The following is a 24,715-nucleotide window of genomic DNA, read 5'->3' on the forward strand; positions in this document are numbered from 1 at the left end:
GCAAACAGGAGCCAGGTGGACACAGAGGCCTTGACTAGCATTTGGATTATATTCCAATATATGATTGATCAATTGGCCAGTGTGGAGAATTATCACGGAAATGCATGTGGTGGCTCACTGACCCCAGATGTGTATTTCTCCTGCCTCTTCCATCTCACTACTGTCCATTTGAGGAAGTATTAAAGTGAAGGCCACATCGGACTCTGTAGGATAACAGGCAGCCACAAAGTCTTTATTCATAAAATCCACTTCAGGCCGGGCGTGGTGGCTCATGCCTGTAAATCCCAGCACTCTGGGAGGCCGAAGTGGGCGGATCATGAGGTCAGGAGTTCGAGACCAGCTTGGCCAACATAGTAAAACCTAGTCTCTACTGAAAATACAAAAATTAGCCAGGCGTGGTAGCACACGCCCATAGTCCTAGCTACTCGGGAGGCTGAGGCAGGAGAATCGCTTGAACTCAGGAGGCGGAGGTTGCAGTAAGCCAAGACCACACCATTGAGCTCCGGCCTGGGTGACAGAGTGAGACTCCATCTCAAAAAAAAATAAAAAATAAAATAAATAAATAAAATCCACTTCCAAAACATTTTTTTTAAACTATGAGTGTGTTTGCTTCTTAGCTCACCTCCAGGTTAGGTAAGTTATCCATTCAGTGAGCATACATCTGGTGGTTGCTTCAGGTATACTCAGGGTGTAGGTGGAATTTGGCACTCGCTGCTTGAGTCATTTATAATTGTCCAAGTTTGAGGAGGTATGAATTATGCCATCTCACTAGATTTAAAATGGAATGCACGGTCTTCTGGATGCTTTGATTTCATCAATATTGTAATCCTGGAGAATATAAACATCTCATTTATAAGACATGACAGATGCTTGGTAAGTACTCCAGATACTGTAGATGCTCAGTTCAAGTCTGTTAATGAATGCAGACTTTATTCATTCCATTAAGTTAAAATGTAAAAGCAAGCAGAGTGTGTATTAGTGTTCTCCAGAGAAACAGAACTAATAGGGAATGGATATAGATATAGATGTCTCAGTCCATTTTTTTTGTTGCTTAGAACAGAATACCTAAAACTGGGTAATTTATTTTTTTATTTGTATTTATTTATTTTTGAGACAAAGTTTTGCTCTTGTCGCCCAGGCTGGAGTGCAATGGTGCGATCTTGGCTCACTGCAAGCTCCGCCTCCCAGGTTCAAGCGATTCTACTGCCTCAGCCTCCCAAGTAGCTGGGACTACAGGCATGCACCACCATGCCTGGCTAATCCATTCATGAAGGCAGAGTTCTCATGATCCAATCACCTCTTAAAGTCCCCACTTCTCAATACTGCCACATTGGGGGTTAAATTTCAATGTAAGTTTCAGAAGGGACAAATACTCAAACCATAGCAATAGATGTATAAAGAGATTTCTTATAAGGAAGGTGGCTCACACAGTTATGGAGGTCAAGATATCGCAAGATCTGCAGTTGGCAAGCTGGAGACTCAGGAAAGTTGTTAGTGAAGTTTTTTGGTTTTGGTTTTTGGGGGGTTTTTTTGAGACAGAGTCTCGCTCTGTCGCCCAGGCTGGAGTGCAGTGGCATGATCTCAGCTCACTGCAACCTCCGCCTCCTGAGGCTGAGATTCTCCTGCCTCAGCCTCCCAAGTAGCTGGGACTACAGGCATATGCCACCACACCCAGCTAATTTTTGTATTTTTAGTAGAGATGGGGTTTCACCATGTTGGCCAGGCTGGTCTTGAACTCGTGAACTCAAGTGATCCACCCGCCTCAGCCTCTCAAAGTGCTGGGATTACAAGCATGAGCCATCACGCCCAGCAAATGATGAAGATTTAATCCAATGTTTGGTAGGCTCAAGACCCAGGAAGAGCTGATGTTTTAGTCTGAGTCCAAAGGCAGGAAAAACAGTCAATCACGCGGGAGGAATTTTTTGACTCTTAGGAGGAGCAGCCTTTTGTTATATTTAGGCCTTCAGCTGACTGGATGAGGCCCACCAACATCGGGAAAGGCCATCTGCTTTATTCAGTCCACGAATTCAAATGTTAATCGCATCCACAAACACCTTCACAGACACACAGAATAAGGTTTAACCAAATGTCTGGGCTCCCTGTGGCCCAGTCAAATTGACACATAAAATTAACCATCACAAGGTACAACATTGAATTCCAATTATATAAAATATAAACTCAGGCAAAATTAATATATTCTGTAACAAAGTCAGGAGAGTGTCTGCCCTGGAGAGAAAGAGAAGGGGCTTGAGGGGCTTCTGGTTATTGGCAATGTCTTATTTCCTGATTTGATGTTGGTTATACAGGTGTGTTCACCTTGTGAAAATTTATTGAGCTATCCACTAGGGATTTATGCCCTTTTCTGAATGTATACTATGCTTCAATTCAACATTATTTATTTGTTTGTTTGTTTGTTTATTTATTGAGACAGAATCTTGCTCTGTCACCCAGGCTGGAGTGCAGTGGTGCGATCTCGGCTCACTGCAATCTCCACCTCCTGAGTTCAAGTGATTCTCCTGCCTCAGCCTCCCAAGTAGCTGGGATTACAGGTGTGTACTACAACGCCCGGCTAATTTTTGTAATTTTAGTAGAGATGGGTGTTGGGAACAGGCCCCCAAATCTGGCCATAAACTGGCCCCAAAACTGGGCATAAACAAAATCTCTGCAGCACTGTGACATGTTCATGATGGCCATGACGCCCACACTGGAAGGTTGTGAGTTTACTGGAATGAGGGCAAGGAACACCTGGCCCACCCAGCGTGGAAAACCGCTTAAAGGCGTTCTTAAACCACAAACAATAGCGTGAGTGATCTGTGCCTTAAGGACATGCTCCTGCTGCAGGTAACTAGCCAGACCCATCCCTTTGTTTCCCATAAGGAATACTTTTAGTTAATCTATAATCTATAGAAACAATGCTTATCACTGGCTTGCTGTCAATACATATGTGGGTAAATCTCTGTTCAGGGCTCTCAGCTCTGGAGGCTGTGAGACCTCTGATTTCCCACTCCACACCCTGTATTTCTGTGTATGTGTCTTTAATTCCTCTAGTGCCACTGGGTTAGGATCTCCACGACCGAGCTGGTCTCGGCAGACGGCTTTCACCGTGTTGCCCAGGCTGGTCTCAAACTCGTGGCCTCAAGCAATCTGCCGGCCTCAGCCTCCCAAAGTGCTGGGATTACAGGCATGAGCCACCATATCTGGCAATTCAACATATTTTACCGGGTGATCGGAGTGGGCATGTGGAATGTCTTAGGAGATAACGCTGCTATAAATTCCTTCCAACAAACTTACGTTTTCTTGGCTAGAATTCTTCAGCCTCTCAGAATCTCTGGATAGGAAGTTGGATCATGCAGCTCCTGTCTGGGTTCCATTAAGTTAAAGCTCAGTTAGTTCAAGGGGCATCTCTTTTGCCTCAAGAGAAGTTCCTGAAAGGAAGGACAACAGTGAGCTCTGGCTATGGGACCCTCACTGCCAAAAGCACAGGAGCCCAGTCCAATCACAGCAGGTGCCAAACCTATCGATCTAGGAAAAGATGACCTAGCTGAGGTCACATCACGCAGGAACCTTGCAGCCAACTGGTTCCTTCCATTTTTGCCGCTGTCGTGCTTTTCTCAGAGTCTCCTTCTGAACATTGTTGCTTTGAAATTTCTGGGCAGCAAGAAACTGATGTAAGACCTGATTCCTATCTGATTCTGTGGGAAAACCACAGCCCCAAAGGGAGTTGTGGTTGATTTTTTTGAAGACATATTGCCCAAAGGATTTTTTTTCCTCCTAGTTTTTTCAAGTGCATATTCTTTGACACCCAATCCTCTGGCACCCAATGAAGTAGAGATCCACTGATGAGGTTAACCAAGGCAGAGAACGGATCTAAATGATTTGGGCTCCAAATTAAAATTTTGGTCTGAATCCAGTGCCTTGTTAAAATTCTTCAGATTGAGCTTCGCCTTGCGTTTGGCAGAACATTTATTTGGGCATTGTGTTATATGACGGGAAAATGTTGACATGGTTTAGGATTCGGCTCAGCCACCCACTTGCTGAGTAACCATTGGTAAATGATTTACCAACAGCCTCTTTGAGGCTGTTTTCTCAAACTCAGTATTGTGGGATGAATTAAAATGTGTATATGAGGCTGAGCATGGTGGCGCATGACTGTAATCTTGCACTTTGGAAAGCTAAGGCAAAAGGATTTCTTGAGCCCAGGATTTCAAAACCAGCCTAGGCAACGTAGTGAGACACAATCTCTACAAAAAATTATTAATAAAAAATTAGCCAGGGCCAGGTGTGATGGCTCCCACCTGTAATCCCAGCACTGTGGGAGGCCGAGGTGGGCGGATCACAAAGTCAGGAGTTTGAGACCAGCCTGGCCAATATGGTGAAACCCCATCTCTACCAAAAAATACAAAAATTAGCAGGCATAGTGGCGCACACCTGTAATCCCAGCTACTTGGGAGGCTGAGGCAGGAGAATCACTGGAACCTAAGAGGTGGAGGTTGCAGTGAGCCGAGATCGTGCCACTGCACTTCAGCCTGGGCGACAGAGCAAGACTTCGTCTCAAAAAAAAAAAAAAATTAGCCAGGCATGGTGGTGCACACCAGTAGTCTCAGCTACTTGGGAGCATGAGGTGGGAAGACTGCTTTAGCCCAGGAGGTTGAGGTGGCAGTGAGCCAGGTTTGCACCATGGCACTCTAGCCTGAGCAACAGAGTGAGACTATGTCTCAAAAACATAAATAAATAAATAACATACATGCAAAGTGCCTAAAGCACTTTAGTTACTCAGGTAAGTAATAAACATTCATCATCATCATCATTTCAATATCCTATGAAGTCAGTGTAGACCCGGCCTAATGCAGTCAAAGTGGTTTAACTCAAAAAGCACATAAACGTCTTTATTCCGTGCGAAGTGTGTATCTTTATAGCCCGCAGGAGACATTTAAATAGAATCTAGACAATGTTCAAATCATCAACAGGTTTTGAATCTCCTAGATTAGAATATTTGTGATTATGTGAGCTTGACATCAATGAAATGGAATAAATGAAATGTTCATTGCTCTGTTGCCCAGGCTGGAGTGCAATGGCAGAATTACAGCTCACTGCAGCCTCAACCTCCCAGTCTCAAGTGATCCTCCTACCTTAGCCTCCTGAGTATCTGGGACCACAGGCACGCACCACCATGCCCAGCTAATTTTTGTGTATTTTGTAGAGACGGGGTCTTGCTCTGTTGCCCAGGCTGGTCTCAAATTCCTGGGCTCAAGTGATCCTCCCACCTCAGCCTCCCAAAGCACAGGCATAAGCCACCACACCCAGCCATTCTATTAACTTTGGTGTGTCTGGCTTGATGTTTATATTATATTTGATTGATCTTTTTGATGACATGAGTGGGTGGTAGAAAAGAGAGTATTTACTTGTGTTTTGATGAACTGGTGGATTTTTTTAATTTTGAAAAATATAATTCACAATAACATAATTCAAAAATATCTAATAAATGTGTTGGTTTTTTTTTTTTTCTTTTTTTTTTGAGACGGAGTCTTTCTCTGTCCCCCAGACTGGAGTGCAGTGGCACGATCTCGGCTCACTGCAAGCTCCGCCTCCCGGGTTCACGCCATTCTCCTGCCTCAGCCTCCCGAGTAGCTGGGACTACAGGCACCCGCCAACACGCCCGGCTAATTTTTTGTATTTTTAGTAGAGACGGGGTTTCACCATGTTACCCAGGATGGTCTCGATCACCTGACCTCGTGATCCACCTGCCTCGGCCTCCCAAAGTGCTGGGATTACAGGCTTGAGCCACCGCGCCTGGCCATAAATGTGTTTTAGAATGGCTATTGATAGTGAAGAAATCTTACGGGTTAGGGTGTTTCACACTGATTTATTTGTATTGCTGACCTTAGAAAAATTAATTTCTGGACCAGGAGTGGTGGCTCACGCCTGTAATCCCAGCACTTGGGGAGTCCCAGGTGGGTGGATCACTTGAGGCCAGCCTGGCCAACATGGTGAAACCCTGTCTCTACTAAAAATACAAAAATTAGCTGGGTATGGTGGGGCGTGCCTGTAATTTCAGCTACTTGGGAGGCTGAGGCAGGAGAATCGCTTGAACCTGGGAGGTGGAGGTTGCAGTGAGCCGAGATTGCATGCCACTGCACTCCAGCCTGGGCAACAGAGCAAGACTCCATCACAAAAAAAAAGAAAGAAAGAAACAAAATTAATTTCTGGCCAGGTGCAGTGGCTTACCCCTGTAATCCCAGCGCTTTTGGAGGCTGAGGCAAGAGGATTGCTTGAAGCCAAGAGTTCGAGACCAGCCTGGGCAACAAAGCAACACCTCTGTCTCCACAAAAATATAAATAAATAAATAAATCAGCCAGGTGGGGTGGTGTGTGCCTGTAGTCCCAGCTACTCAGGAGGCTAAGGCAGGAGGATTGCTTGAGCCTGGGAGTTTGAGGTTACAGTGAGCAGAGGTTACACCACTGCACTTCAGCCTAGGTGACAGAGTGAGACGAGTTTCTTAAAAAAAAAATAATACTTGTAATCCCAGCACTTTGGGAGGCCGAGGCGGGCAGATCACGAGGTCAGGAGATCGAGACCACGGTGAAACCCCGTCTCTACTAAAAATACAAAAAATTAGCCGGGCGTGGTGGCGGGCGCCTGTAGTCCCAGCTACTCAGAGAGGCTGAGGGAGGAGAGTGGCGTGAACCCAGGAGGCGGAGCTTGCAGTGAGCCAAGATTGTGCCACTGCACTCCAGCCTGGGCGACAGAGTGAGACTCTGTCTCAAAAAAAAATAAAATAATAACAGCTGGGTGAGGTGGATCACACCTGTAATCCCAGCACTTGGGGAGGCTGAGGCGGGTGGATCACAAGGTCAGGAGTTCAAGACCAGCCTGGCCTACATAGTGAAACCCCATCTCTACTAAAAATACAAAAAATTAGCCAGGCGTGGTGGCGGGCACCTGTAATCCCAGCTACTTGGGAGGCTGAGGCAGGAGAATCACTTGAACCTGGGAGGTGGAGTTTGCCATGAGCAGAGATTGTGCCACTGCACCCCAGCCTGGGCAACAGAGCGAGATTCTGTCTCAAATAAAATAATAATAATAACAAAAGAAATTAATTTCCTTCACAGTAGTTTACCAAGTGTGACAGCAAAAGTACTGAGGTTAACAAGCATTTTGGAAATGTGATTTCTGAATAAAGTAATGAGTTTTTTTTTCTTTGCAAGTGGAGAGAAACTTTCTCTTTGTGAAATTGCATGTCAGATAAACCCGAGGTATAAGCTGAAATAAAAACAATTATGTAATCGCTCTTCTTCATCTTATCTCCTTTTTAAGGAATATAAACTATTGGTAATATACTAGTGAGAATTCTAATATGTGAGTCATAGCCTGTGAATCATGGTAACGCATCAGAAGGCTCTGACTGGGAAAACTGAATTATAGTCCTCTTCCTGCACTAAAATAATAACCTCCTCCCACAGGGGCTCAAAGAAAAACATGGTTTTCCAGCAATGAACTTTAACTTCTCTTCTTTATTTTTTCCTGGTTTGATCTTTATGGGAATCTGGTCTAGGATGGCTGGCTCCTCTAAGACTTACATTATTTAGAGGCGTCTTCCATACCGGCTGTAATTCTTGCACGCTTTCTCTCTCTCGCTCTCTCATCTTTCTTGTACTTATTTGCTGTTATTTCTACAAAGATAAGACAATAACAGGTAACCTGTTTTTACAGCATACAGTTTACAAAGCACTTTCATAAATATCTCATCTGAGCATCTTAACAGCTTTATAGAAAAACATAAATTATTACTCATTTCTACAGATCGGGAAACCTAGGCCCAAGAGAGGTAAGTGACTTCCCAAAGTACAATGCCTCTTGATACCAAGTCAAGTAAATCAAATCCCTCTTCAGCTTGGTGGACACCACCCCGCATGGTTATCACAGCAGGAAGATGGAGGGTGGGTGGCAAAATGCTCACACAGTGACAGCACTAGACTTTCCTTCATGGCAAAGAGCACAGTAACTTACAGAGATGTTTGTACCATGCAGGAGACGCACGGCTGCCTCCCAGGTGGAGTTAGGAGCTGCCCAGGTCTGCAGGTCCCCAGGGAGGGACAGCTTTGGAGGATACTCAGGCAAACTGAGGATTCCAGCAGACACAAGAAGCTCACCTCAGCTGCTCTAATGGGGTGGTGGCCAGCGGGGTTAAACCTATCTATCCTGCCCCCCAAAACACATCCTCCTCAGCCGCCTATCCTGGGACAGGACTTACCCTCTTGGCTCCCCACCCACAAGTCACTAGCATGAAACAAATCCAGCGAACTCCTGTGAATTCAAGGAAAGGCAAAGCTAGTTTTCTAGGCATCGGGTCCTGCAGTGGGGCCTGGCTTCCAGCCTGGCTGTGCTTCAGGGCTGCACACTCACACAAAATGTCTCATTGAGTAGATGACTCGTTCACTCAAGAACCAGCCATCGATGGCCTGTGGTTACAGAGTGGAAGACACAGTGAGGCAGGGGGGATTATAAACGGGGTGCTCAATGTAAACCAGATTGTTTGTTTTGCCCTTCTCCCTTTCTCTCATCTGTCCTTCTTGTCCTTTATGCCCCAATGGCACCTGTGGGGTCCCTTCCCCAAGCAAAGCTGCTGGCACCTACACACAGAGAGCATGACGCTCACTAGAGGCTCTCCAGGAGACAGAAGTGCCCACAGGAGCACCAGTCAGTGTGGCCTGAGCAAACTCGGCTGTCCAGGCCCAGAACCTCCCCCTCCCCTCTCAGCCACGCAGAGGCATACCCTTGACCTCATCACTATCCAGACCTACAGCCCCTACACCCGCTCTCCAACCACTCCTGACCATGTCCTCTATCTGTCCAGCTCACTCCTCCAGCCCCCCAATTCCAGCAACCCTATGAGCCCACCAAGACCTACAGTCCTGCCTGATAGAGACCTCACCACCTTCTCACTGTCCCCCAGCCCCCACGTCCTCCCCTCCCTCCTGACCCAATCACTATGGTCATTGATCTGCTTATACCCCCCAACTTCTTCACCTCTCTCTCGCTTTGAGGTTCTCTCCTGATGAAACCACACCCCTGGTTAAATGGAACTCTCCAGCCACTCTGGGCCTGCATCGCCCCATGGCTGGAGAACAAACTCAGTCAGTCTCTGTTCGGCCTTTGCGTTGCTGACAAAACCGGGGGGGACTCGAATGATGCTCCACAAACATTATGCTTCTCCCGTCTTTTCTCTCTCCCACCCTCCCAGGTGGTGATTTCATACCTTCTCTTCTCTCCCCACACCTTCAACACCTCCTCCCTCTCCTCCCTCTCAGCACTTTGCTTCCTGTGTCACCAGGAACACACAGCCATCAGAAAAGCATCCTACGTGCTCTCACCAGCGCGTCCACCCACCCCCCGCGTCTGTGTCCGCCCCCCGCGTCTTCTCCCCGCAGGGCAGGGTGAGCCCCCGCAGGGCAGGGTGAGCTGCCCTGCCCCCGCCAGCCAGCCCCTGTGGCCCACTCGCGGACATGGCTCCCGCCGCTCTGTCTTCTCTCTCCTGCACCTCCACATTTTCCTTCTCGATTGAATTAGTCCCATCAGCTCATAAACATACTGTATTTCTTCCATCTTAAGAAGAAAAAAAAAACAGCTCTCTTCACTTCACTTCCCCCTCCAGCTTCCACTCCGCTTCTCCACCTTCTTTTACAACAAAACTCCTTCAAAGAATGGAGGACGCTCTTCTTCCACCGCCTCTGATTTCTCTCCTCCGGTCCTCGCTCGAATTCACCACATCTGGGCTTTTGCCCCCACCATGCCGCTAAATCGGTGTTCAGGTCACTGCTGAATTCCACGGTCACCTGTCAGCCCTCTTCTTGCTTGACCCGTTGGTGACATGACATGCAGCTGACGCCCTCTCTTCCTTGAACCGCTTTCTTCTCTCGGTTTCCAGGATGCTGCCCACTCCTGGTTCTCCTCCTGCCTTTCTAGACACCCTCTCTCAAACACTTTTGTTGGTTCTGTTGGTGGTGGTGGTGGTGGTGGTTTTGAGACAAGATCTTGCCTTCTCACCCAGGATGGAGTGCAGTGGCCCAATCAAAGCTCACTGCAGCCTTGACCTCCTGGGCTCAAGTGATCCTCCCATTTCAGCCTCCCCAGTAGCTGGGACCACAGGTGCCCACCACCACACCTGGCTAATTTTTAAATATTTAATAGAGATGAGGTCTCGCTGTGTTGCCCAAGCTGGCCGCAAGCCATCCTCCCACTTCAGCCTCCTAAAGTGCTGGGATTACAGGCCTGAGCTGCCGCGCCCAGCCTTGTCTGTCTTTTTCCTATCCTTGACCTCTACCTGTCAGTGTGCTCCAGGGCTCAATCCTCGGGCGTTCTCTTGCATACCTATACTTGATGCTGAGGAAATCTCAGCTTGTCTTATGGCTTAAATACTGCGTATCTGATAGGTGTAGATGGATATGATGGATATAATGATGATTCTCTAATATTTTTTGAGACGGAGTCTCGCTCTGTCACCCAAGCTGGAGTGCAGTGGCGTGATCTCAGCTCACTGCAACCTCTGCCTCCCGAGTTCAAGTGATTCTCCTGCCTCAGCCTGCCAAGTAGCCCAAGTAGCTGGGATTACAGGCACCTGCCACCATGCCCGGCTAATTTTTGTATTTTTGTAGAGATGGGGTTTCACCATGTTGGCCAAGCTCGTCTCGAACTCCTGACTTCAAGTGATTCACCTGCCTCGACCTCCCAAAGTGCTGGGATTACAGGCGTGATCCATTGCTCCCGGCCTGATTCTCTAATTTTATCTCAGGGAGACCCTCTCCCCTGAGCTCCACACCCACCTACCCACTGCCATTAGACGATGGGTGTCTCCAGCCTCACGCAGCTCCCAGTTCTCCACTCAGCCGGCCTTTTGGCAGTCTCCCCATTTCAGTTCAAGGCAACTTTATTCTTCTAGTTGCTCAGACCAAAGACATTCCTCAGCTTGCATTCTCTCACCCCACGCAACCAGCTCATTAGGAAGTCTTGTTAGCAATACCTTCAAAATACATCCAAACCCAATCTCTTTCCATCTCCCCTACTGCCACCATCATTCCTCACCTGGGTTACTTCAATAGTGTCCTAACAGGCCCCACGGCTCTGTCTTCGCCCCACTGCAACCTACTCTCAGCAGTTTTCAGAAAGATTTGATTCAATTCTGTCACTCCCCTCCTTAAAAGCCTTCTCTAAATGCATTTTCAGTTAGAGAAAAGCCATAGACCTTAGCGTGGGCCTGCAGCCCCTAGCTGACTCTATTATCTCTCCGTGCTCTTCCCTGCTGACCCCCATCCCCTCTGCTGCAGTCACACTGACCCCCTTGAGCACACACCAGGCTTTAGGGCTGGTCCTTTCCACTCCGTCTGCTTGGGCTGCTCTGCCCCCAGACAGGCTGCTCTAAAAAGGCTCACGGTTTTCCAGCATTTCTTATTCACCCTGCCTGCTATTTTTTTCTCCTTAGCACTATTGCCATCAAACATACTATATGCGGCTGGGTGCAGCGGCTCACACTTGTAATCCCAGCACTTTGGGAGGCCAAGACATGCAGATCACTTCAGGTCAGGAGTTCAAGACCAGCCTGGCCAACATGGTGAAATCCCGTCTCTACTAAAAATACAAAAATTAGCCAGGCGTGGTGGCAGGTGCCTGTAATCCAAACTATTTGGGAGGCTGAGGCAAGAGAATCACTTGAACCTGGGAGGTGGAGGTTGCAGTGAGCCGAGATCATGCCATTGCACTCCAGCCTGGGCAACAGAGCAAGATTTTGCCTCTAAATAAATAAATAAGTAAATACCATATGCTGTACTTACTAACCTTGTTAATTGTCTCCCCTCTAAAATGCCATTGGGAGTGGGGTTTTTTTCTGTTTAGGTCACTGCCATGTCCCGATGTGCACGGGCGTTCACGGCAGCCACGTGGTGAGTGCTCACAAATGTGTGCAGTTTCATGGACAGGAAGGTCTAGGCGGAAGCAAGTGGGATGATCCCATAGCCTGACTATCTTAGTAGTCACCCATGAGGATGGTTTTCAGAGCCCTCACCCCCATGTGCTGCAGAGAAGCAACTGCAGTCCGGCCCCTCTCCGCCTTCCCTTCCTTCAAGCCACCGCAGAAACAGCAAGGCAGTGAAGAGTGTAACGAGGGAGCCAGCAGGGCCCAGGGCCCGGGCTGACCTCAGCCTCTGACACTTCGGATTTTCATGCTGGGAAAAACATTTCATCTCTCTAAACCTCAGTTTTGTTTTTTGTTTTTTGTTTTTTTTTTTTTAAACCCAGTCCACTCTGTTGTCCAGGCTAGAGTACAGTGGCGTGATCTCGGCTCACTGCAACCTCCACCTCCTGGGTTCAAGCTATTCTCCTGCCTCCGCCTTTCAAGTAGCTGGGATTACAGGCGTGTGCCACCACACCCGGCTAATTTTTGTATTTTTAGTAGAGATGTTGTTTCACCTTGTTGGCGGAGCTGGTCTCAAACTCCTGACCTCAAGTGATCCACCTGCCTCAGCCTTCCAAAGTGCTGGGATTACAGGTGTGAGCCGCCGTGCCTGGCCTAAACCTCAGTTTCTTAACCAATAAAATGAGAATAATGCTACCTACTTCATAGGACTACTGAAGGCTGAAATGAAACAGTGTGTGTAAATACTTAGTACAGTGCCTGACACAGAGCAGGCACTTGGAGAATGGACATTATTTTTATTAGTAGTAAGAAAAGTCATAGGAAGATGGGTGTGGGGGTTTACACCTGTAATCCCAGCCGCTCCTAAGGCCGAGGTTGGAGGATCGCTTCAGCCCAGGAGTTTGAGACCAGCCTGGACCACATAACTATCCCCCAACTCTAAAAATCGATTAAAAATTAGCTGGATACGGTGACACATGCCTGTAGTCCCAGCTACCGGAGAAGCTGAGGCAGGAAAATGGCTTGAGTTCAGGAGTTTGAGGCTGCAGTGAGCTATAATCACCCCACTGCACTCCAGCCTGGATGACGGAGTAAGACCTCATCTCTTTAAAAAAAAAAAAAAAAAAAAGTTACAGCAGCTGTAGGTTCTTGGCTCTTGACTTGGGAAGAATTTCACTGAAGATTTTTTTTTAAGTTGGTATTTTGTATTTTCATTATTTTACCTTTGTTAGTATTATTCACAACAAAGCAGTGTCGAGAACAGTGATCACATTTCTCCTCTTCTATAACTTGTTGGTTGTCCTGGAGTTTAATTTTTAATCTTCTTTTTGTTTTTTTTTCATTTTTGAAATTGAGATATGTTTAAATTAAATGTAGAGATCTTAAATGTTACAGTTTGACATGTTTTGAAAAATATGTACATGGCTGTAACTCATATTTCTTTTTTTTTTTTTTTTTTTTTATATTTCTTTTTTTTTTTTTTTTTTTTGAGACAGAGTCTTGCTCTGTCGCCCAGAGACTGACTGGAGTGCAGTGGCGCGATCTCGGCTCACTGCAAGCTCCGCGTCCCGGGTTCACACCATTCTCCTGCCTCAGCCTCCCAAGTAGCTGGGACTACAGGTGCCCGCCACCACGCCCGGCTATTTTTTTGTATTTTTAGTAGAGACGGGGTTTCACCGTGTTATCCAGGATAGTCTCAATCTCCTGACCTCGTGATCCGCCCACCTCGGCCTCCCAAAGTGCTGGGATTACAGGCGTGAGCCACCGTGCCCAGCCCTGTAACTCATATTTCTAAAAAAAAATGAGTGTTTCCAATATACCATTAAGTTCACTGGGGCCCCCTTACAGTCAAATCTTATACACTACAACCCCTCAGATGATCAACATTCAGGTTTCTTTGAACATAAATTAGTTTTGCCCATTTAGAGATTCATCAGCTGTGTAAGTCTTCTTTCACTGAGAAAAAGATTTTAAATTCCTCCACATTCGTGGCTATAGCAATCGTTGGAATCTTTAATTATTGGCTAGAATTTTTTTTTATTATTATTATACTTGAAGTTCTAGGGTACATGTGCACAACGTGCAGGTTTGTTACATATGTATACATGTGCCATGTTGGTGTGTTGCACCCATTAACTTGTCATTTACATTAGGTATATCTCCTAATGCTATCCCTCTCCACTCCCCCGATCCCACAACAGTCCCCGGTGTGTGATGTTCCCCTTCCTTCCTGATGATTTAAAAACAGCTTGTTTATGATTGCAAGGACCCAAATGGTTGCTCACTGTCTCCATAGAAGCTGACAGGGGAAGAAATGTGGGTGAGCTACAACAGGGAGGGGCCAAGTCAACCTACGGAAGCGTGGTCTGATCATAAGAGGGCAGAGCCACAGGAGCAGGCTCATCCAAAGAAGCTGTGACAGCTCATCAGGACAGATCCTTAAAGACTGGCATACCCTAGGCTGGGCGTGGTGGCTCAGGCCTGTAATCCCAGCACTTTGGAAGGCCGAGGCGGGCAGATCACCTGAGGTCAGGAGTTCAAGACCAGCCAGGCCAACATGGCAAAACCCCGTCTCTATTAAAAATACAAAAAGCAGCCGGGCATGGTGGCGCATGCCTGTAATCCCAGCTACTTGGGAGGCTGAGGCAGGAGAATCGCTTGAACCTGGGAGGTGGAGGTTGCAGTGAGCCGAGATCATGCCACTGCATGCCAGCCTGGATGACAGAGCGAGACTCTGTCTCAAAAAAAAAAAAGACTGGCATATCCTGGTGTGTCTAGTCATAGAGTCCCTGCAGCTTTCTGGGTGAGAAGTCTGTGATGGAGACAGCATGGATGCCTCAAACTCCACGGGTAAATGGGGCAGCTGACCAGATGGCTATGAACTAACAGGTCTATACCGCAAATACAAAATACTGCAGGCCCCATCCTGTACTTGTTCATACTCCTCTCTGCCCTTTAAAAATATATCTATTTAAAGTCTTCTGCTTCTCAGCTTGCTTCCATCCCCCTCCTCCGTGCTTGTTGATGGGATTCAAGCACTCAGCCCTGAAAACTGCAGGCTCTGCTCTTCTGATGCCTGGTGAAAGAATCTTAAAGATGAGAAGGAAGGACGTACGCTCTCTTTTCCTGAAGCTAGAAAAAGTAGATGCTCTTCTGCATCATAAACCACCTGTCTTAGTTTGCTTTCTGTTGCGGTGACAGAATACCCTAGACTGGGTAATTTACAAAAGAAAAACAGAGGCTGGGTGCAGTGGCTCACGCCTGTAATCGCAGCACTTTGGGAGGGCAAGGTGGGAGGATAGCTTGAGCTCAGGAGTTTGAGACCAACCTGGGCAACATGACGAAACCCCGTCTATAAAAAATACAAAAACTAGCCGGGTGTGGTGGCTCTCAGCCCTGGCTGATATTAGAATCACCTGGTGGTGATGAGTTAGCTCATTAATTAGTGAGTAAAGTCACCTAGAAAGTTGGTCTGGGCTCAGCATGGATAGAATTCAATGAGAATTTCTGGGGATGGGGTCCAGGCACCAGTGTTTTAGTAAAGATGCCCAGATGATTCCAATGTACCCCTAAGGCTCGAACCACTGGTATAGCCCAGATGATTCCAATGTACCACTAAGGCTCGAACCACTGGTATAGCCCAGATGATTCCAACGTACCACTAAGGCTCGAACCACTGGTATAGCCCAGATGATTCCAATGTACCACTAAGGCCAAGAACCACTGGTATAGCCCAACTAACATATATCCAAGTTATTGCCACAGAGTTTTACCGTTTCGTTTCTCAGGGAGACGCTGACAGATGAAAGAAAGCTTGATTTAGCAAGAGAGAGAGCATTCAGATCAATCCAAATTCTTATGTCATTTATAACTATAATCCCTCTTAATATATTATTTCCACAATCCCCAAAACCTTTTTATTTTTGTCGTTAAATTTTTATTTAATAGGATACAATTTATTTAAAAAAACTCATTATTTTTAAAACATTCCAAATTTTTCTTTGCAAAAAGACCTTTGCCTGGTGGTTAAATGTTTTAAGGGAATTGATACTCTTTCACCTCATTAGCAAAAAAAAAAAAAAAAAGACTTAAATTTATTTAGAGCTCTCAAACTTTTAAAGATGATACCTTTTTTATTGCAACACTGTCCCAAGAGTAGACATGTCTTTGACATGGGAGACCTCTGGTGTCGGAGCTGTGCTGTCTGATACCATAGCCACTAGCCATATACGATTCTGGAGTCTCATTCTGTCACCCAGGATGAAGCACAGTGGTGCAATCTCAGCTCAATGCAACCCCCACCTACCAGGCTCAAGCGATTCTTCCACCTCAGCCTCCTGAGTAGCTGGGACCACACTCAGGCCACCACACCAGGCTGTTTTTGTATTTTTGGTAGAGATGGGGTTTCACCACATTGCCCAGGCTTGTCTTGAACTCCGGAACTCAAGTGATCCTCCTGCCTCGGCCTTCCAAAGTTCTGGGATTATAGGCATGAGCCACTGTGCCCAGCCAATATGTGACTCCTTAAATTTAAATGTCTGGGGGCCAGGCACAGCGGCTCACAATTGTAATCCCAACACTTTGGGGGCCCGAGGCAGGAGGATCCCTTGAGTTTAGGAGTTAAAGACAAGCCTGGGCAACATGACGAAGCCCCACCTCTGGTAAAAATACAAAAATCAGCCGGACATGGTGGTGCATACCTGTAGTCCCAGCTACTCGGGAGGCTGAGGCAGCAGAATTGCTTGAACCTGAGAGATAGAGGTTGCAGTGAGCTGAGATCGATCACGCCACTAAACTCCAGCCTAGGCAACAGAGCAAGACTCCGTCTCAAAAAAATAAATAAATACATAAATGGCTGGGGTGGTGGCTCACACCCGTAATCCCAGCACTTTGGGAGGCCTAGGCAGGAGGATCACTTGAGCTCAAGAGTTCAAGACCAGCCTAGGCAACATAGTGAGACCTCCATCTCCACAAAAAAATTTTTTTTTAAATTAGGTGAGTGTGGTGGTGCGCACCTGTGGTCCCAGCTACACCAGGAGCTGAGGTGAGAGGATCACTTGAGCCCAGGAGATTGAGGCTGCAGTGAGCTGTGATCATGCCACTGCACCCCAGCCTGGGCTACACAGCAGGCCCTGTCTCTAAATAAATGAAGTTTAAATGAAATAAAATTAGAGGCTGGGTGCGGTGGCTCATGCCTGTAATCCCAGCACTTTGGGAGGCCGAGGCGGGTGAAGTACCTGAGGTCGGGAGTTCGAGACCAGCCCGGCCAGCATGGTGAAACCCCCGTCTCTACTAAAAATACTAAAATTAGCTGGGCATGGTGGCAGTCGCCTATAATCCCAGCTACTCGGGAAGCTGAGGCAGGAGAATCGCTTGAACCCAGGAGGCGGAGGTTGCAGTGAGCGAGATTGCACCACTGCACTCCAGCCTGGGTGATAGAGCGAGGCTCCGTCTCAAACCCCCCCCCCCACCAAAAAAAAAAGAAATACAATTAAAAATTCAGTTCTTCAGAACGACTGGCCACATTTCAAGTGCTCAGTAGACACATATGGCTGGTGACCACCATATTAGACGATGCAGCTAGAGAATATTTCCATCATTGCAGGAAGTTTTATTAGCACTGAATTCCAGAGTGACTTTTAATTTATGCAGCCATATATGGTTTTACTCCTGGACTTTAATGGAAAATGGAGGCCCGCCATAATCTGCAGCAGAGCCCAGGCCAAGGGGGCAGGAAGTGCCTTTCCACTTGTGGTGGAAGGAGGTGGGAGTGACTCCTCTGGTTTCTCCCTGTGAGAAGAATCAACCTCTCAGGGCCTGAGGGGTAAACATTTGAGGAGGGAAGTGAAAGTCCTTTCTTTCTGAACTGTTAAGCCCCCCGACCTAGTGCTCGTAATATTATCATTTTATGTATAAATTGGATGCAAAGCCTACCACCCTGTCAGACTACAGATTGCACTGTGATCAGTTTAACTGCAAAGATCGGCCAGGAAAATCAACTCTCACCGTGGACAGCAAGGAACCAAGCGCATCAGCACACTCTCCACTCATTCCTCCCCGTCACTGAGAAAGAGCCCAGAGCGGAGTGGGTGACTGATGTGGAACGGGGCTGCTCTCTGCTGAGCGTTGGCACTTCAGAGATATCGACTGAATTCTATTCGGCAGGAGAGCTGAATTCAGAGCAGCCCATGGCTCACCCCAACAATTGTCAGTGCTGGAAAAATCACCACCGTTGGTGTATTCCCGGCCACTCTGCTGGACGGATGGCAAGATTCCCAAGTAGTGAAGGGGAAGGCGGCCATCCTGCCCTTCCTGCTTCCTCAGGTGGCCAGCGCACCTCTGGGCCTGCCTGCCTGCTCTGCTCGCGAGTGGCTCAGAAATGCCGGCTCCCAGGCCGTCGGGCTGTTCCCCGGGATGAGGCGTGCTGCCTACACATGTCACAGCAGTGGGTTCTGTGCAAAAAGTGACACGAGAGAAGAGAAAAGTCTCTGCTCCCTCCCATGACAGTCATGGAGAGTTTCTGCCCTCTGTCAGGAAATCCGACTCTTTCTCTCTCTCTCTCTCTCTCTCTGTGTGTGTGTGTGTGTTCACGTGCATGATTGACACTTCACTGCATCAGCATCTCGCCGATCCTGCATCTTTCCTGTGAGTTCAAAATGAGAATACGCCCACATTTCTCTACTGTCAAAAGTTTTAGAACTGTTCAAGCGTGTTGTTAAGTATTCAGAGAAAAGGAGCTCGGTCCTGCGAGAACTGATGAGCGGCAGGGATTAGCAGAGAGTATTGAAAAAGAAGACTGAGATGGCTGAAGGCAATGGCAGAGGTGGAGAGACCCTCACGCGTGAGCTGCAGGGTGTATGTGCCTTTGGGGATTCAAAGGCGTGAGACCTGCTTTGACTGTAGAGGAAGCTGACCACAGATCACGCCTCCACTGAAACATTCATTAGCAGAGCCTGGGAGAAGAGCTGATGTCCTCACTCTGGTAGGGGCTGTCAGCTTGTCAACAGGAAGGCTCTGCTTAGCCCAGAAGCCCAAACCTCTACCCATGGCTCTAAATGCGTAACATTTGGAATGTCAAGGACTCAGCCAATCCAGATGATTACAACAGCCCTAAATATCTGATGGCAGGACAATTAGGCAAGACAGTGATGAAAGGCGCCTGGCTAGCAAGGAGCAAGCAATACTAATCTCTATTTGAAATGACACAATCTTACATATAGAAAATCCTAAGGAAGCTACTAAATTATTATTGGAATTAATAAATAGGTTCAGTTGCAGGGCACAAGTTACAAAATTACAAGTTACAAGTTACAAATTAATTTACAAAAATCAATTGTATTTCTATATACTAGCAATGAACAGTACAAATGTAAACTTAAGAAAACAGTTCTATTTATAATTGCATTGAAAAGAATAAAATACTTAGGAATGAATGTAACAAAATAAATACAAAACTTGCACTCTGAAAACTACAACATATTGTTGGAAGAAATCAAAGATGAACTAAATAAATAGACATCCCACATTATGGATGAGAAGAATCAATATTGTTAACCTGGTGATACTCCCCACATTAACCTACAGATTCAATACAATTCCTATCAAAATCTCAGCTGAGATTGTGAAGAAAAAAAAATCCCAGCTGACTTTTTTGACAAGCTGATCTTAGAATTCATACGGAAATGCAAGGGACCCAGAATAGCCAAAACAACCTTGAAAAAGAAGAACAAAGTTGGAGGATTCACACTTCTCAATTTCAAAAGAGTACAGAGTTCAGAAATCAAGACAGTGTGGAATGGACATAAGGACAGACATATAGATGAATGGAATGGAATGGAGTTGAATGGAGTGTTCAGAAAGAAATCGTCACTTTTATGGTCAATTGGTTTTTGACAAGAGTGCCAAGACCATTCAATGGGGAAAGAATAATCCTTTCAACAAGTTGTACAAAGACAACTGGACGTCCTCTTCCTTACACCATACACAAAAAACTCCAAATGGATCATAGGCCTAAATATAAAAGCAAAACCTACAAAACTTATAGGAGAAAACGCAGGAGAAAGCTTCATGCCTTTAGGTTAGGCAAAGCCTTCTTAGCTATGACACCAAAAGCACAAGTGACAAAGAAAACAGCAGATAAATTGGACTTCATCAAAGTTAGAAACTTTTCTGCTTCAAAAGATGCCATCAAGAAAGTGAAAAGGGCTGGGCACGGTGGCTCATTACAGCTCTGGAGTAATCCCAGCTCTTCTGGAGGTCGAGGCAGGAGGATTGCTTGAGACCAGGAGGTTAAGGCTACAGTGGGTCACGATGGTGCCACTGCACTCCAGCCTGGGTAACAGAGCAAGACCCCGACTCAAAAAAAAATTAAAAATAAAAGACTGGGTGGGGTGGCTCACGCCTGTAATGCCGACAGTTTGGGAGGCCAAAGTGGGTGGATTGCTAGAGCCCAGGAGTTCAAGACCAGCCTGGGCCACATGATGAAACCCTATCTCTTCCAAAAACATACAAAAAGCAGCAGAGTATCATGTCACGCACGTATGGTCCCAGCTACTCTGGAGGCTGAGGCAGGGGAGGATGACTTGAGCCCTGGAGGTCAAGGCTGCGGTGAGCTATGATCGTGCCACTGCACTCCAGCCTGGACAACAGAGAGAGACCCTGTCTCAAAAAAAATAAAATATAATATATTAAAATAAATAAAAAAGAAAGTGAAAACCCAGTCCACAGACTGGGAGAAAATATTGGCACATCATATAGCTGATAAAGGACTTGTATCCAAAACATAAAGAACTATTACAACTCAAAAAGAAAAGTAACACTACTTCCTGTTCACCAGACCTGAAAAAAAAAAGAAAAAAAAGACAAATAGCAGAATCTTAAAGTAGTCAAAAATCTGAAGAGAGATTTCTCCAAAGAAATATACAAGTGGCCAATAAGCACATGAAAAGATGCGCAGTGGCCACAGTGGTGCACCTGCAATCCCAGCTACTCAGGAAGCTGAGGTGGGAGGATTGCTTGAGCCTGGGAATTTGAGATCAGCCTGGGCAACATAATGAGACTCCATCTTAAAAAAAAAAAAAGATATTGAAAAATGCCCCATTAGGAAAATGCAAATTAAAACCACAATGAGATATCAGTTCACATTCACTCAAAAAGTATAATCAAAAACACAAATAGGCCGGGCGTAGTGGCTCACACCTGTAATCCCAGCACTTTGGGATATATATACGTGTATATATACGTATTGTATATACACGTATATATGTGTGTATATATATATATATATTTTTTTTTTTTTTTTGAGACAGTCTTACTCTGTCGCCCAGGCTGGAGTGCAGTGGCACAATCTCAGCTCACTGCAACCTCCTCCTACCGGGTTCAAGTGATTCTTGTACCTCAGCCTCTGGAGTAGCTGGGATTGCAGGCATGCGCCATCACACCCAGCTAATTTTTGTATTTTTAGTAGAGACGGGGTTTTGCCATGCTGGCCAGGCTGGTCTTCAACTCCCAGCCTCAAGTGATCCACCCACCTTCGGCTTCCAAAGTGCTGAGATTACAGGTATGAGCCACCATGCCCAGCCAAGATGGTAACTTTTGTTATGTGTATTTTACCAAAATTAAAAATAAAAATTAGTAAGTAAATAAAAGAAAGGAAACTTACTTGAAAAATGCTCTGTCAACCTGAGGCCACCGGAGTGACCATTAAAATGCTGCCAAAGGCGACTGAACCAGCTCAGGATCCCTTTAAGCTCATCTTAGCAGTCGCTAAGGCCTGGAATTTATTTTTATTTTATTTTATTTTTTATTTTTTTTTGAGACAGAGTCTCGGTCTGTTGCCCAGGCTGGAGTGCAGTAGTGCGATCTTGGCTCACTGCAACCTCCACCTCCTGGGTTCAAGTGATTTTCCTGCCTCAGCCTCCTGAGTAGCTTGGATTACAGGCATGCACCACCACACCTGGCTAATTTTTGTATTTTTAGTAGAGACAGGGTTTCCCTAGGTTGCCCAGGCTGGCCTCAAATTCCTGACCTCAGGTGATTCACCCACCTCAGCCTCCCAAAGTGCTGGGATTACAGGCATGAGCCACCACGCCCAACCAGGCCTGGGATTGAAACAGTGCTAAAATTATGTTGGTGGTATCATAATTCCCCAGAAATGAACATGAACACAGATGGCTGACAACAGAACAGGCCAAATGTGATTCTACAATAGGTCTCACAAGGCGGTGACAGGATCAATACAAACCGTAGCAACAGAATGATTTAACATGCAGTTTGGGTGATAGAAGATGTAGAACCAGGCAATATTTTAAAATCAATTTTATTTTTAGTTATTTATTTGAGACGGGTCTCACCCTGTTGCCCAGACTGGAGTGCAGAGGCACAATCTCAGCTCACTGCAGCCTGACCTCCCGGGCTCAAGCGATCTTCCCACTTCAGCCTCCCAAGCAGTTGGGACTACAGGTGCACGCCACCACACCTGGCTAATTTTTTGTTATTTTTTGTAGAGACAGGGTTTTGCCATGTCGCTCGGGCTGGTCTTGAACTCCTGAGCTCAAGTGATCCACCCACCTTGGCCCCACAGAGTGCTAGGATTACAGGTATGAGCCACCATTGCCCAGCCAAACCAGGCAATATTTATAATTGAAAATGACTCCAACATTTCATGGACAGATATAAAATCAGAGGGCCGTATGGGAAAAAAGTTTCAAAGGTTTTAAAAAATCCCTGAGTAAATGAAGAGGGATACCATGCTCATGAACTAGAAAATTTAACATTATAAAGATGTCATTTACCCTCAATTTATTGATGGTCTTCTTTTTAATTATTATTTTTTGTACAGACAGAGTCTCACTATGTTGCCCAGGCTGGTCTTGAACTCCTGGGCTCCAGCGATCTCCTACCTCAGCTTCCCAAAGTGCTGGGATTATAAGCATAAGCCACCACGCCTGGCCAGGGAAGGATTTCTTAAGGTGTAAATAATACAACTATTAAAAAAAGATTACTAGATATGACAATATTAAAATTAATAATATCTATTCACCAAAGACATCTTAAAGGAGGTGAAAAGACATGTTACTAATTAGGAGAAGATATTTGCAACAAATAGCATATTATGGATTAGTATTAAGACTATATAGGCCAGGCGTGGTGGCTCACGCCTGTAATCCCAGCACTTTGGGAGGCCGAGGTGGGCAGATCACCTGAGGTCTGGAGTTCAAGACCAGCCTGACCAACATGGTGAAATCCCATCTCTACTAAATACAAAAAATTAGCTGGGTGTGGTGGCATGTGCCTGTAATCCCAGCTACTTGGGAGGCTGAGGCAGGGGAATCACTTGAACCTGGAAGGCGGAGGTTGCAGTGAGCCGAGATTGCATCACTATACTCCAGCCTAGGCAACAAAGGCGAAAACTCCATCTCAAAAAAATAAAGAACTCCAAAAAAATAATAAAACGGCAACAAAACAACAATAAGAAGGACAAATAACTCAGTTTTTAAAAAATAGGCAAAAGACAAGAGTAGGCATTTCAGAGAAGAGAAAACACATCGGCTGATAAACATACAGAGAAATATTCAATCTCATTAGCAATCAGGAAATGCAAATCAAGACCACAATGTGATCACATGGTAACTGCATCCAAAGGACAAAAATTATGACTGACAATGCTAAGTGCTAGAGAGGATGTGGATCAACAGGTTCAGTAATACATCACTAGAGGGACCACGTAGAACCATTTTGGGAAACACTTTCAGATAATCTTTTTTTTTTGAGACGGAGTCTTGCTCTGTCGCCCAGGCTGGAGTTCGGTGCCGCGATCTCGGCTCACTGCAACCTCCGCCTCCTGGGTTCACGCCATTCTCCTGCCTCAGCCTACCGAGTAGCTGGGACTACAACCACCCACCACCACGCCCGGCTAATTTTTTGTATTTTTAGTAGAGAGGGGGTTTCATCGTGTTAGCCAGGATGGTCTCGATCTCCTGACCTCGTGATCTGCCCGCCTCGGCCTCCCAAAGTGCTGGGATTACAGGCATGAGCCACTGTGCCTGGCTGATTTTTGTGTTTTTAGTAGAGATGGAGTTTCGCCATGTTGGCCAGGCTGGTCTCAAACTCCTGACCTCAAGTGATCAGCCTGCCTCAGCCTCCTCAAGTGCTGGGATTACAGGCATGAACCACTGCACCTGGCCGGCTAAGCACTATCCTGCAATCAGGCATTCCACTTTTAGGTATATACCACAGGGAGCTCTGGCATTTATTTGTACACCCAAGATATGTACCAAAACATATTTATAATAAAATATAATTTTAGTTATATTAATTAATATAACTTTAGTATAAAAACATTTATAATAGCAAAATCATGGAAACAACCCCCAAAAAATCTCATTGACAGGAGACTGAATAAATAACTTCTGCTATAGTCACAGACTGGAACAGTATATACCAACTTCATGCAGTCATATTTTCCAGTTATTTATTGCTGTGTAACAAACCACCCCAAAATTTAACTAGATTAAAATGTAATTGCTTAAAACAGTCATTTTATTATATTTTCTAATTTGTGGGTCAGGAATTCAGGCAGAGCCCAACTGGGCAACTAGTGACCATCTTGAATCTTCTGCAAATACAGGTAAATCTCTAACTTTGAGTAAAAAAAAAAAGCACTAAAAGATTATCCACACAGGGCCAGGCACGGGGGCTCATGCCTGTAATTTTAGCACTTTGGGAGGCTGAGGTGGGCAGATCACTTGAGGTCAGGAGTTCAAGACCAGCCTGGCCAACATGGCAAAACCCCGTCTCTACCAAAAATAC

This window comes from Hylobates moloch, unplaced genomic scaffold (genome assembly GCF_009828535.3).
Source record: "Hylobates moloch isolate HMO894 unplaced genomic scaffold, HMol_V3 SCAFFOLD_18, whole genome shotgun sequence".
NCBI lineage: Eukaryota > Metazoa > Chordata > Mammalia > Primates > Hylobatidae > Hylobates > Hylobates moloch.